Raw genomic sequence first — 11,818 nt, 5'->3', positions numbered from 1 at the left:
AGTCCTTGGGCCCTGCACCCACATGGGAGACCAGGAGGAAGCACCTGGCTCCTGGCTTCGGATTGGCGCAGTGTGTCGGCCGCAGCGGCCACTTGGGGGGTGAACCAACGGAAAAAGGAAGACCTCTCTCTCTCTCTCTCTCACTGTCCACTCTGCCTGTCAAAAAAAAAAAAAGATTTTATTTATTTATTTGAAAGTCAGAGAGTTACACGAGAGAAGAGAGGCAGAGAGAGAGAGAGAGAGAGAGAGAGAGGTCTTCCATCCAATGGTTCACTTTCTAATTAGCTGCAATGGCTGGAGCTGTGCCAATCTGAAGCCAGGAGCCAGGAACTTCTTCCAGGTCTCCCACGTGGGTGCAGGGGCCGAAGGACTAGGGCCATGTTCCACTGCTTTCCCAGGCCATAGCAGAGAGCTGGATTGGAAGAGGAGCAGCCGGGACTAGAACTGGTGCCCATATGGGATGCCAGTGCTTCAGACCGGTGGTTAACCCACTGCGCCACAGTACAGATTCCTGTATTATTTCTGGAAGTCTGTCTTCGAATTCTGATATTCGCTCTTCTATTTCATCTGTTCGATTTCTGAGGGATTCCACAGCATTTTTTATTTCGTCAGTTGAGTTTTTCATTTCTAGTGTTTCATTCTGTTTTCTCTTCAGAATCTCTATTTCTTGGGTGTGCTTTTCATTCAGATCTTGAATCTGTTTCTGATTGCTTCTAAGTAATCTGATTATTAATTTTCTGAATTCTTTTTCTGCCATGACTTCAATTTCTTCTTCTTTAGCTTCTATTACTGAAGGTTCAGATTGCTCCACTGGTGAGTGCATAGGTTCTTCCATATTCTTAGTCAGCATTTTTCCTTTGTTCTTCTGCATTTCTGTTTGGTTTAATTTTTAAATTGATTTCCCTCTGCTATGGGCTGCTATGGGTCTGTGCCAACTGCTAGTGTAAGCAAGCAGCTCCACTTCCTAGAGCTTTGTTTATTTCTGGGAGCTGAAGGAGGCAGGTACTTAAGTAGCAGGTACTTGGGCTTTGATGTAGTAAGCCCTGCCCACTGGGGCTGGACTCCCTGTTCCTTTGTTCACCGGAAAGCTCTGGGCCTCTGTTGCTCAGCCTTCCTGGCCACTGTGCAGGGGAGTCACTCCGAACTGTTGTGATCATTGTTCCTGGGTGTGGTGGTTCCTGCAACTGATGTTTGTGTGCTGGAGGTGAAAGCACAGACCGCCTGCCTGCACTCCAGAATGGAACCCAGCAAAATTCCTGCCCTTCACCTGCTGCAGCTCCAGTTGGGCAGGGTGGGAGACACCGAGATCTCTCTCTTCATCCCCCAGAAATGCACCCTCCTCCCCCTTATACCACCAAGTGCTGTCCACTGTTTCCCTCTCATCTGTGTCTATATCTCTGAGGGCTGCACCCTCTCACCTGCTTCCCCCAGGGTGCAACGGCGGTTGCCCTCTCACTGGTTCTCCACTCCGTTCTCTTTCTGCCTCAGCACTGCTATTTAATACAGTCCTGGAAGTTGTAGCCAGGGCCATTAGGCAAGGAAAATAAATCAAAGGATGCAATTTGGAAAGGAGGAAGTCAAACTGCTCCTATTTGCAGCTGACATGATTCTAAATATAGGGATCCAAAAGACTCAGTTAAGAGACTATTGGAACTCTTAGAAGAGTTGTGCAAAAGTGCCTGGATATAAAATCAACACACAAAAATCAATAGCCTTTGTATAAATGCCACATCTAAAAAAGATTCATTCTGAAGATTCATTCTAAAATGAATCCCATTCATAACAGCTACAAAAAATCAAATACACTGGAATAAATTTAACTAAGAATGTATAAGATATCTAAGATACAATTTGTAAAACATTAAAGAAATAAATAAAAGAAGACACACAAAAATTAAAAAGTCTTTCATGTTCACATCTTGGAAAGGAATTATTTAAAATGTAAACTGATCTTTCAGATAGTCACTGGATTTCTTAAAGTTCTATTGGCTGTTGGCAGTCCCAAAACTCTATATCATGCCCACATGGCAACTGGGTAGCCTGATGTACTTGAATGGAGGGAAATGAAGGAAATATTTCTCTGTGCTAAATGACAACCACTCTCTGTCCTTATAGTTACATGTTTATTCTTCTCATCACAGAGGACAAGAAAATGCTGAGAACATTGCAGTTGTATGTATGCTCAACATCAAAGAGATAGGAACTGAAGTTCAGTATTATACGTTCCAATGATGCATTTATTTGAAAGTGAGAATGACAGGACGAGAGGGAGGGAGGAAGGATTCCATGATGGTGGAATAGTGACAGGGAAGTCTGATTTATACATGTCAAAATTAAGTATAAACTGCAGTGTGACTCCCAGCAGAAGCAGTAGAAAAGGCCTGAATCTGTGGCAAAAGTGCAGACACAAAGGGAAGTACAGTAAGAGGAAGGAGGACACAACAACATGGATCTGGGAAGGGGAGCATCTTCCTACCTGCCCTGGCAAACCAGCTGAGATTGGACTCCAGGGCCTGCAATGCTGTTGCCACAGCCAGAGGGAAAGTTGAATGAACTGTGCCATTTTTAATCCAGTGGGGATACCATTCACCCAGATGGTGAGGAGGAAAGGAAAAAAAGAGAGAAAAGAAAGCATCTCTCCGCTTCTCCTTCCTGCAACTGGGACCTGTAGCCCATGGTGGGAGGTTTGGTGGCATCTTCAGGGTTGGGCATGTAGCCCAAGATTGTGTGCGTGCACCCAACAAGCCTGCTGGTTGCCCTCCACTCAGTTGACAGTGGCACCCACAGCAGTGCAGGTGCAACTGACTGAGATGGCCTCCATCATGCCAGCTGCACTCACCTTGCGATAGGAGGTGAGGGGTTGCCATCCCTGTGGAAGGGACGCACACAGCCTGTAGAACTCTCCTAAGTACCCACCACAATCTTGAAGTAAGCAGGGATGAGGCAGGCAGGGACTGTGAGCGCTTGTGATGCAGATGTTTTACCACAGAGAAAATCTATCTACCCTATCAAACATGGTTGGGAGGCCAGGACTCAATCCAGTGGGCTGGAACACAGGGCGACAACAGGCTCTGGGAACACCTCAGTCCCCTGTTGCCAGAACATGCCTTCAGGGCAGCGTGGCTCCTCCTGCACTCCTGGGTACTGAGGCTGAGAAAACAGTGACCCTGTTAGAGCAGACAGGGTGTGGCTGAGTTATGGGCAATCACAGCGCTGCAGCACACGCTCTGAGCTCCTTGGTAGCCTAGAGAAGCTCACAGCAGCGGGAACGGTGCTCACAGGAGGGGCTGGCAAATCACACCTGAGGCTCATATGGCAGAGTGGATGAGTTTTGAACATACTGGGGCCTGACCCTGGGTACTCCAAGAAAGGTCCAAGTACAGAAAGCACATAGAACGTGGGTAAAATCTACACAATGACACATTGTAGTCAAACTTTCCACAGTACAGCAGAAGAAAACCTATAAAATGTACATGAGTGAAATGCCAGATTATCTTCGAGGATCTCCAATCAGACTCACATCTGATTCTCATCAGAAACCCTATAAGCTAGAAGACAATGGAACAATACAGTCCAATTCTTAAGAGAAAAAAAAATTGTCAACCCAGAATATTGTACCATGCTAAGCTCTCATTTTTGAATCAAAGTGAAATAAAGCCGTTCAGTAAGAAACAGAAATTGAAAGATTTTCTCAACATGTGTCCATATTACAAAAGATGCTGAAGGATGTGCTACACAGATAAACACAGAAAGAAATCCACTGTCATGAAAGACTGCAAAGACAGAAAATCCCCCAATAAAAGTACAAAAGAAACCCAAAGCTAACGATTGTAATATACATGGAAAAAAGGCAAGGCCAAGCAGTTACCTTGAATGTGAATGGCTTCAACTCTCCAGTTAAATGATATGGACGGACAACATGGACTAAGAAACGAGACCCATCTATTTGTTGCCAACAAGAAACACACGTCACTAACATGATACACAGAAAGAATGGAAAAAGATATTCCACGGGAAATGAAAAAAAGGGGCAGGTGTAGCCATCCTATCAGAAACATAAACTTTAGCACAAAAACTGTTAAACGAGACAAAAAAGGAGTTCTGGCAGAGAACTTGGATTCAGTATGATCTCCAGTCCCTCCATCCCAGTGCTGGCACATGGGCTGGGGGGCCTCCCTGGGATAGACTATGACCTCTGCCCTGCAGACATCTGAGCCCTTTTTGTGAATGGTTCACAATTGTGACCTGGGCCTTGAAGAGGTGGCAAAGCACACCTAGGCCCCACCTTGGTGATTTCTTGAAGGTGGTCGCCTCCCAGAGTCTGGATCTCAGAGTCTGGACCCCATACTCCAAGCCCAAAATGGTCATATTTAGAAGATACCTCAGATCATACCCATTGTGACCTTTGTGCAATTTTGTTAAACAGTTTTGCTTTTCTAGTGGGCAAGTCCTTACAGGAGAGGACTTCATAACGTTCATGGAAAATGAAATTAAAAGATGTGTATTTTGGTGCAAAAAAATTGAAGCCTATATAGCATTTTTTCATAAGTATTTTCCATGAACTTTTTGAAGTTCTCCATATGAAATACCTAGTTATCTAGATGTTTAGAAGCGCTTTGTATATTTAAAAGTATTGGAACTGTGGATTATCACTTTTGTAACTAGCTTTTTTTATTTTTTTATTTTATTTTATTTATTTATTTTTTTATTTTTTGACAGGCAGAGTGGACAGTGAGAGAGAGAGAGAGAGAGAGAGAGAGAGACAGACAGAGAGAAAGGTCTTCCTTTTCCGTTGGTTCACCCTCCAAGTGGCCGCTGCAGCCGGCACGCTGTGCCAATCTGAAGCCAGGAGCCAGGTGCTTCCTCCTGGTCTCCCATGCGGGTGCAGGGCCCAAGGACTGGGGCCATCCTCCACTGCACTCCGGGCCACAGCAGAGAGCTGGACTGGAAGAGGAGCAACCGGGACAGAATCTGGCGCCCTGACCAGGACTAGAACCCGGGGTGCCGGTGCTGCAGGCAGAGGATTAGGCTAGTGAGCTGTGGCACTGGCCTATAACTAGTTTTTTTTTTTTTTTTTTTTTTTTGACAGGCAGAGTGGACAGTGAGAGAGAGAGACAGAGAGAAAGGTCTTCCTTTGCCGTTGGTTCACCCTCCAATGGCTGGCGCGGCCGGCGTGCTGCGGCCGGCGCACCGCGCTGATCCGAAGGCAGGAGCCAGGTACTTATCCTGGTCTCCCATGGGGTGCAGGGCCCAAGGACTTGGGCCATCCTCCACTGCACTCCCTGGCCACAGCAGAGAGCTGGCCTGGAAGAGGGGCAACCGGGACAGAATCCAGCGCCCCGACCAGGACTAGAACCGGTGTGCCGGGGCAGCAAGGCGGAGGAGGATTAGCCTAGTGAGCCGTGGCGCCGGCCTGTAACTAGCTTTTTAAAAGTGATAATAAATGTTTGGAAGTGGAATTGGTAAGCCAATTTTGTGAACAGTATTCTCTGTTGTACTTTTTTCATTGGGTTGAAGGAGACGGGAGGGAAGAGATTCCAAAATGTGTTTTTGCTAGTGTGTGCTAGAAAATATGAACTTACCTATTTCCCTATATGTTACATGCATTTAATTTAACTGTGCAGTAATGTATATATTGTGTATATACAAGACAATGGAGTCAAATTTCACAATTTGTAGTCCTAGATATTAAAGAGGTGCCGATCTATGACAAAAGCAGAGTAGGCAAACTAACACATTTTGTATATTTTGTGTTAAAACTCATACAAAGATTGTCTTTTGTAAAGGACTTTTGGAAGTGAAGTTGTAACATCACATTGCAGTGACAAGTGTGCCTGCATCTACCGTGGTGGTGGAGAGGAGTAGGAAGAAAGGAAGGCTTCTCTAGCCCTTTGTGAATGTTCCTATTTAGAAGCGACTTTCTAATAAAACCAGTTACATGTGTATAGTTTTTTCAATCCTACTTTGTATATAGTGAGCCAATTTAATTCCTTATTTAAAACACCTACTTCTGGATGTTTAAAAGTACATGGCTATGATAAAAGTAGAGCTAGTAAATAATACATCTTGTAGCTATCCTTTTGTGAAATTCATATAAAATACTGTCTTTTGGATGTGGGATGAAAAATTCATTGAGCAATATGCACTTGTGTTGGTGCTGCTTCAGGGAGGAAGCAGAGGAAGTAATGTCTAAAGAGCTTTTCACCAGTGTGCATGCAGTGGGACAAGGTTAACCATTGTCCATGTTGTTTGTAATGCTGTTTTACTTTACTGGGTATATAATGTAAATATAACAGGCAAACATGCACTACTTTACAACATCTAGGCTTCCTAGATGTTAAAGAGGTTGCTGGTTTATGAGAAAAGTAGAGCTGAGTATGCTTTATGTTAAAACTCATAGGAAAGACTGTTCTTAAAACCACTTTTGGAAATGAAATTCTTAAATTCCCTGTAAGTATGACAGGTTATTATACAAATCCGTTGGCTTGGCATAGATGGGAAAGAAAAGGTTTCTAGGCCAGAATGTTCGTGTTGAGAAGACATTCACATTACAGCTTAGCAGATTGAGTTGATGCAGTATATTTTTGGTTATCAAAATTCTCACACAGGTTTTGGATTTTGAATTGGTAAACATTACATGAAGTGTGAAAAAGCATGATCCATACTTTCTGTATATTAGTCACATAAAATGGCTGTTATGTGCACATGCACAGGACCCAGAAGGACATGTTGAACTCAACTGCTTGTGATTGCGGGCGACTTTCTTCTTTGTTTCTTGTGTTTTTAAGTTTCCTGTAATGCACTTATTAGCTTTGATAAAACAAAGTCTATTTTAAAAAATAGAAGAAAAAAAAGAGACAAATAGGGACACAATGTAATTATGAAGGGGTCAATACAACAGGAAGGTGTAACTATAACAATGTATATATATGCATGCAATTACAGAGCACTTCGCTATTAAAAATATCTGTTAACAGATCTAAAGGGAGACATATACACCAGTACAATAGTAACAAAAGGGCCGGCGCCGCGGCTCACTAGGCTAATCCTCCGCCTAGCGGCGCCGGCACACTGGGTTCTAGTCCCGGTCGGGGCGCTGGATTCTGTCCCGGTTGCCCCTCTTCCAGGCCAGCTCTCTGCTGTGGACCGGGAGTGCAGTGGAGGATGGCCCAACTGCTTGGGCCCTGCACCCCATAGGAGACCAGGATAAGTACCTGGCTCCTGCCATCGGATCAGCGCGGTGCGCCGGCTACAGCGGCGGCCATTGGAGGGTGAACCAACGGCAAAGGAAGACCTTTCTCTCTGTCTCTCTCTCTTACTGTACACCTCTGCCTGTCAAAAAAAAAAAATAGTAACAAAAGACTTCAAAACCCCATTTTCTCCATGGATAGATCAACAGGACAGAAACCAACAAAGAAACAACACAGCTAACCCTAGCTATGGACCAAATGGATATAACTGATATCTACAGAACATTTCATGGCACAGTTGCAGGACACACATTCTTCTCAACAGTGCATGAAACTTTCTCCAGGATAGACCATATACTAGGCAAGGATCTAACTTCTCAAGAAATTGAAAAAAATCAAAATCATACCTTGCCATTCTCTGATCACAATGGACTGAAGCTGAAAAGCACAAACACGTGGAGACTGAACACTATGCTCCTAATTGAACGTGGGTTAGAAAAAAATCAAGAGAAATTACAGAATTTGTGAAAACATATGAAAATAGCAGTATCTCCTATAAAAACCTATGGAATACAGCAAAAGCAGTATTAAGAGGGAAGTTTATATCAATTAGTGTCTACATCAAGAAACTGGAAAGCCACAAAATAAATGCACTGTCAATGCATCTCAGGAACCTAGAAAAAACAACAAACTAAACCATAAATTAGTAGGAAGAAATAAATAATTAAAGCTAAAGAATAAACAGACAAAATTGAATGCAAAAAATATGAGTGATATGGAGAAAAATATCAGAAATATAAAATAAAATAAAATTAAAAAATATCAGAAAAATAAAACTGACAAACCATTGGTCCAACTGGCAAAAAACAACAACAACAACAACAACAACAACAAACAACAAGAGAGAGAGCCGACCGAAAATAAACAAAAATCATACATTAAAAAAAGGAATATAACAACAGACACCACAAAAAGCAAAAAAATTCAGAAATTACCACAAAAACCTGTATGATACTGAATCAGAAAACCTAGAAGAAAGGAAAAGATTCCTGGTCACATACGACTTACTTATATAGAGCCATGAAGACCTAAAAAATTTCAACAGACCAATCACCAACACGAAGATCGAATCAGTAATAAGCACCCTCCAACAACAACAAAAGGCCTAGGACCAGATGGCTTATTTGCTGAATTCTATCAGACATTTAAGGGAGAACCAATGCCAGTTCTTCTCAAGTTATTCAAAACAATTTAAAGGGAGGGAATCCCCTGAACTCCTGTTTTTATGAAGGAGTATGCATCAGCTTAATTCATAAGCCAGAAAAAGATACAACAGATAAACAGAACTACAGACCAATTTCTCTAATAAACATAGACAAAAAATTTCTCAACAAATACTAGCCAATGAAATCCACAACACAACAGAAAGATAATTCACCTGGATCTACTGTGATTTATCCTTGTATACAGGGATGTTTCAGAATCCAAAAATCAATAAACATGATTAACCACATTAACAAGCAGAAGACCAAAAACCCTGTGCTTATCTCGACATATGCATAGAAAGCATCTGACAGAATTTAATACCTTTTTATGATGAAAACATTAAATATAAATTGGGTATAGAAGGAACATTCCCCCAACATAATAAAAACATTTATAACAAACCCACAGCCAGAATCCTACTGAATGGAAGAAAATTAGAGGAATTCCCATTAAGATGCAGAACCAGAAAAGATGCCCGATTTCACCACTGCTATTTAATATAGTGATGGAAGTTTTAGGCAGAGCCGTCAGGCAAGAAAGAGATATCAAAGGGATGCAAATAGGGAAGGAAGAAACTAAACTATCCCTATTTGCTGAGGACATGATCCTATATATAGGGAACCCAAAATATTCCACGAAGAGACTATTGGAACTCCTAAAAGAGTTTGGTAAAGTAGCAGGATATGAAATAAACACAGAAAAATTAATAGCCTTTGTATGCACAAACAATACCATGGAGGAGAAATAACTAAGTACAATCCCAGTTACAACAGCTAAAAATATAAATAACTAGAAATAAATTTAACCAAGGACATCAAAAATCTCTATGATGAAAATTAGAAAACATTAAAGAAAGAAATAGAAGAATACACAAAAAAGTTGAAAAAACTTTCATGGATTGGAAGAATAAACATTTTCAAAATGCACATACTACTGAAAGCAATTTATAGATTCAATGCAATGCAATACCAATCAAAATACCAACAACATTCTTCTCAGATCTAGAAAAAGCTATGCTAAAATTCATATGGAAACACAAAAGACCCTGAACGGCTAAAGCAATCTTAAACAACAAAAACAAACTGGAAGCATCACAATACCAGACCTCAATACTTACTAAAGGCCAGTTATATTCAAAACAGCCTGATACTAGCACAAAAACAGATGTGTAGACCAATGGGGCACAATAGAAAACCCAGAAATCGGTCCACTTATCTACAACCAACTTATCTTTGACAAAAGAGCAAAAATAAACTCGTATTGCCAAGACAGTCTCTTCAACAAATGGTGCTGGGAAAACTGGATCTCCACATGCAGAAGCATGAAACAAGATTCCAGCCTCAAACTTTACACAAAAATACACTCAAAATGGATCAGAGACCTAAATTTATGATGTGATATGATCAATCTACTAGAGAACAATGGTGAAACCCTGAAAGACAGTGGCATAGAGGAAGACTTCTTGGAAAAGACCCCAAAAGCACAGGAAATCAATCCAAATTAACAAGTGGGGTTATTTCTATCTAAGAAGCTTCTGCACTGCAAAAGACACACTCAGCAAAGTGAAGTTGCAACTGGCAGAATGAGACAAAATATTTATAAGCTATGCAAATGAAAAAGGATTAACTTCCAGAATCTATAAAGAGCTCAGGAAACTCAAAAACAGCAAAACCAAACATCCAATTAAGAAATGGGCAAAGGAACTGAACAGTATTTTTTTTTCAACTGAGGAAATGCAAATGGCCAATAGACAAATGAAAAACTGCTCAGGATCGCTATGAGGTTTCACCTTATCACCATTACAATAACTCACATAAAGAAATGAACAAACAACAAATGCTGGTGAGGACATGGAGAGAAGGGCAACATAATCCACTGTTTGTTGGAATGCAAACTGGTACAGCCACTGTGGGAGACAGTATGCAGATGCCTCAGAAAGCTGAATATAGACCTACCACATGACCCAGCTATTCCACTCAAGAGAATTTATCCAAAGGAAATGAAATCAGCAAATGAAAAGTTATTTGTAACCCTATGTTCATTTCAGCTCACCATACAATAGCTAAGATATGGAATCAATATGGATGCACATCGACTGAAAACTGGACAAAGAAATTATGACGTATGTACACACTATGGAATACTACACTGTAGTAAATAAAGAAATACTGTAATTTGTAACAAATGGATGCAACTGACAATCATTATACTTTGTGAAATAAGCAAGTCATAAAAGGACAAAATCCACATGGTCTGTCTGATCTGTGGAAACTTTTAGAGTGTGTAAAATATAATCTATAGGAGCGAAACTGACACTTTGAGATGTGATGATTTTTGAACAGCCCTTCGACTGACTGTTGTGGAACAGTTTTTCTTATTTGTTTGTTTTTGTTCTTTACTTCTTTCCTTCTTCATATTAATTAGTGAACCCTCTACTTGGTGTATGCTTAATCCCATGAATATATACTCTCTGAATGTAGTGGCCATTTGATAAGTAGACAACTGATGGAAGATCTCTCTCTCTCTCTCTCTTTGCCGCTCCTGTCTGTGACTCTGTACTTCAAATAAATAAATAAATCTTTAACAAAAAAGAAATAATAGATGGAGGGAGAAAGGGGAAAAAGGAAAGGGAAAGAGAGAGAGAGAGAGCGAGCGCGCTAGACAGAGAGAGATTTCTTCTGATTCATGCCCCAAATGCCTACAACAGCTGGGGCTGGACCAGGCCAAAGCCAAGGGCCAAGAACTACCTCTAGGTCTCCCATGTGGGTGGTAGGATCCACAGTACCAGACCAATCACTCACTGTCCCCCATGGTGTGCATTAGCAGGAAGTTGCATCACAAATGAGAACTCAACCAGGCACCCCAATATGGGATATGTATGTACATTTACTCCAAGGCATTTGATTTTTTCCTGTAGCTATTGTGAATGGGATTTGTGGCTTTGTCTCTGTATACACGACTATTGATTTTTGTGTGTTGATTTTATATACAGCCATTTTACCAAACTCTTCTATGAGATCCAATAGTCTTGTAGCTGAGTCTCTTGGATCCTCTATACTTAGAATCATGTCATCTGCCAATAGGGATATTTTTACTTCCTCCTTCCCAAATTGTATCCTTTGAATTCTTTTCCTTGCCTAATGGCTCTGGCTACAACTTCCAGGACGATTTTAAATAGCAGTGTTGAGAGGGGTCATCCATTTCTGGTTCCGGATCTCAATGGGAATGCTTTCAGCTCTTCACCATTCAATAGAATGCTGGCTGTGGGTTCCTTCTATACCCAATGTACTTAAGGTTTTCACCATGAAATATTATTGTATTTTATCAAATGCTTCCTGGTCATCTATTGAGCTAGTCATATG

This window comes from Oryctolagus cuniculus, chromosome 16 (genome assembly GCF_051225735.1).
Source record: "Oryctolagus cuniculus isolate XC-2025 breed Fujian yellow rabbit chromosome 16, ASM5122573v1, whole genome shotgun sequence".
Lineage (NCBI taxonomy): Eukaryota > Metazoa > Chordata > Mammalia > Lagomorpha > Leporidae > Oryctolagus > Oryctolagus cuniculus.
The sequence above is the reverse complement of the archived record's forward strand: the minus strand, read 5'-3'. Positions refer to the sequence as shown.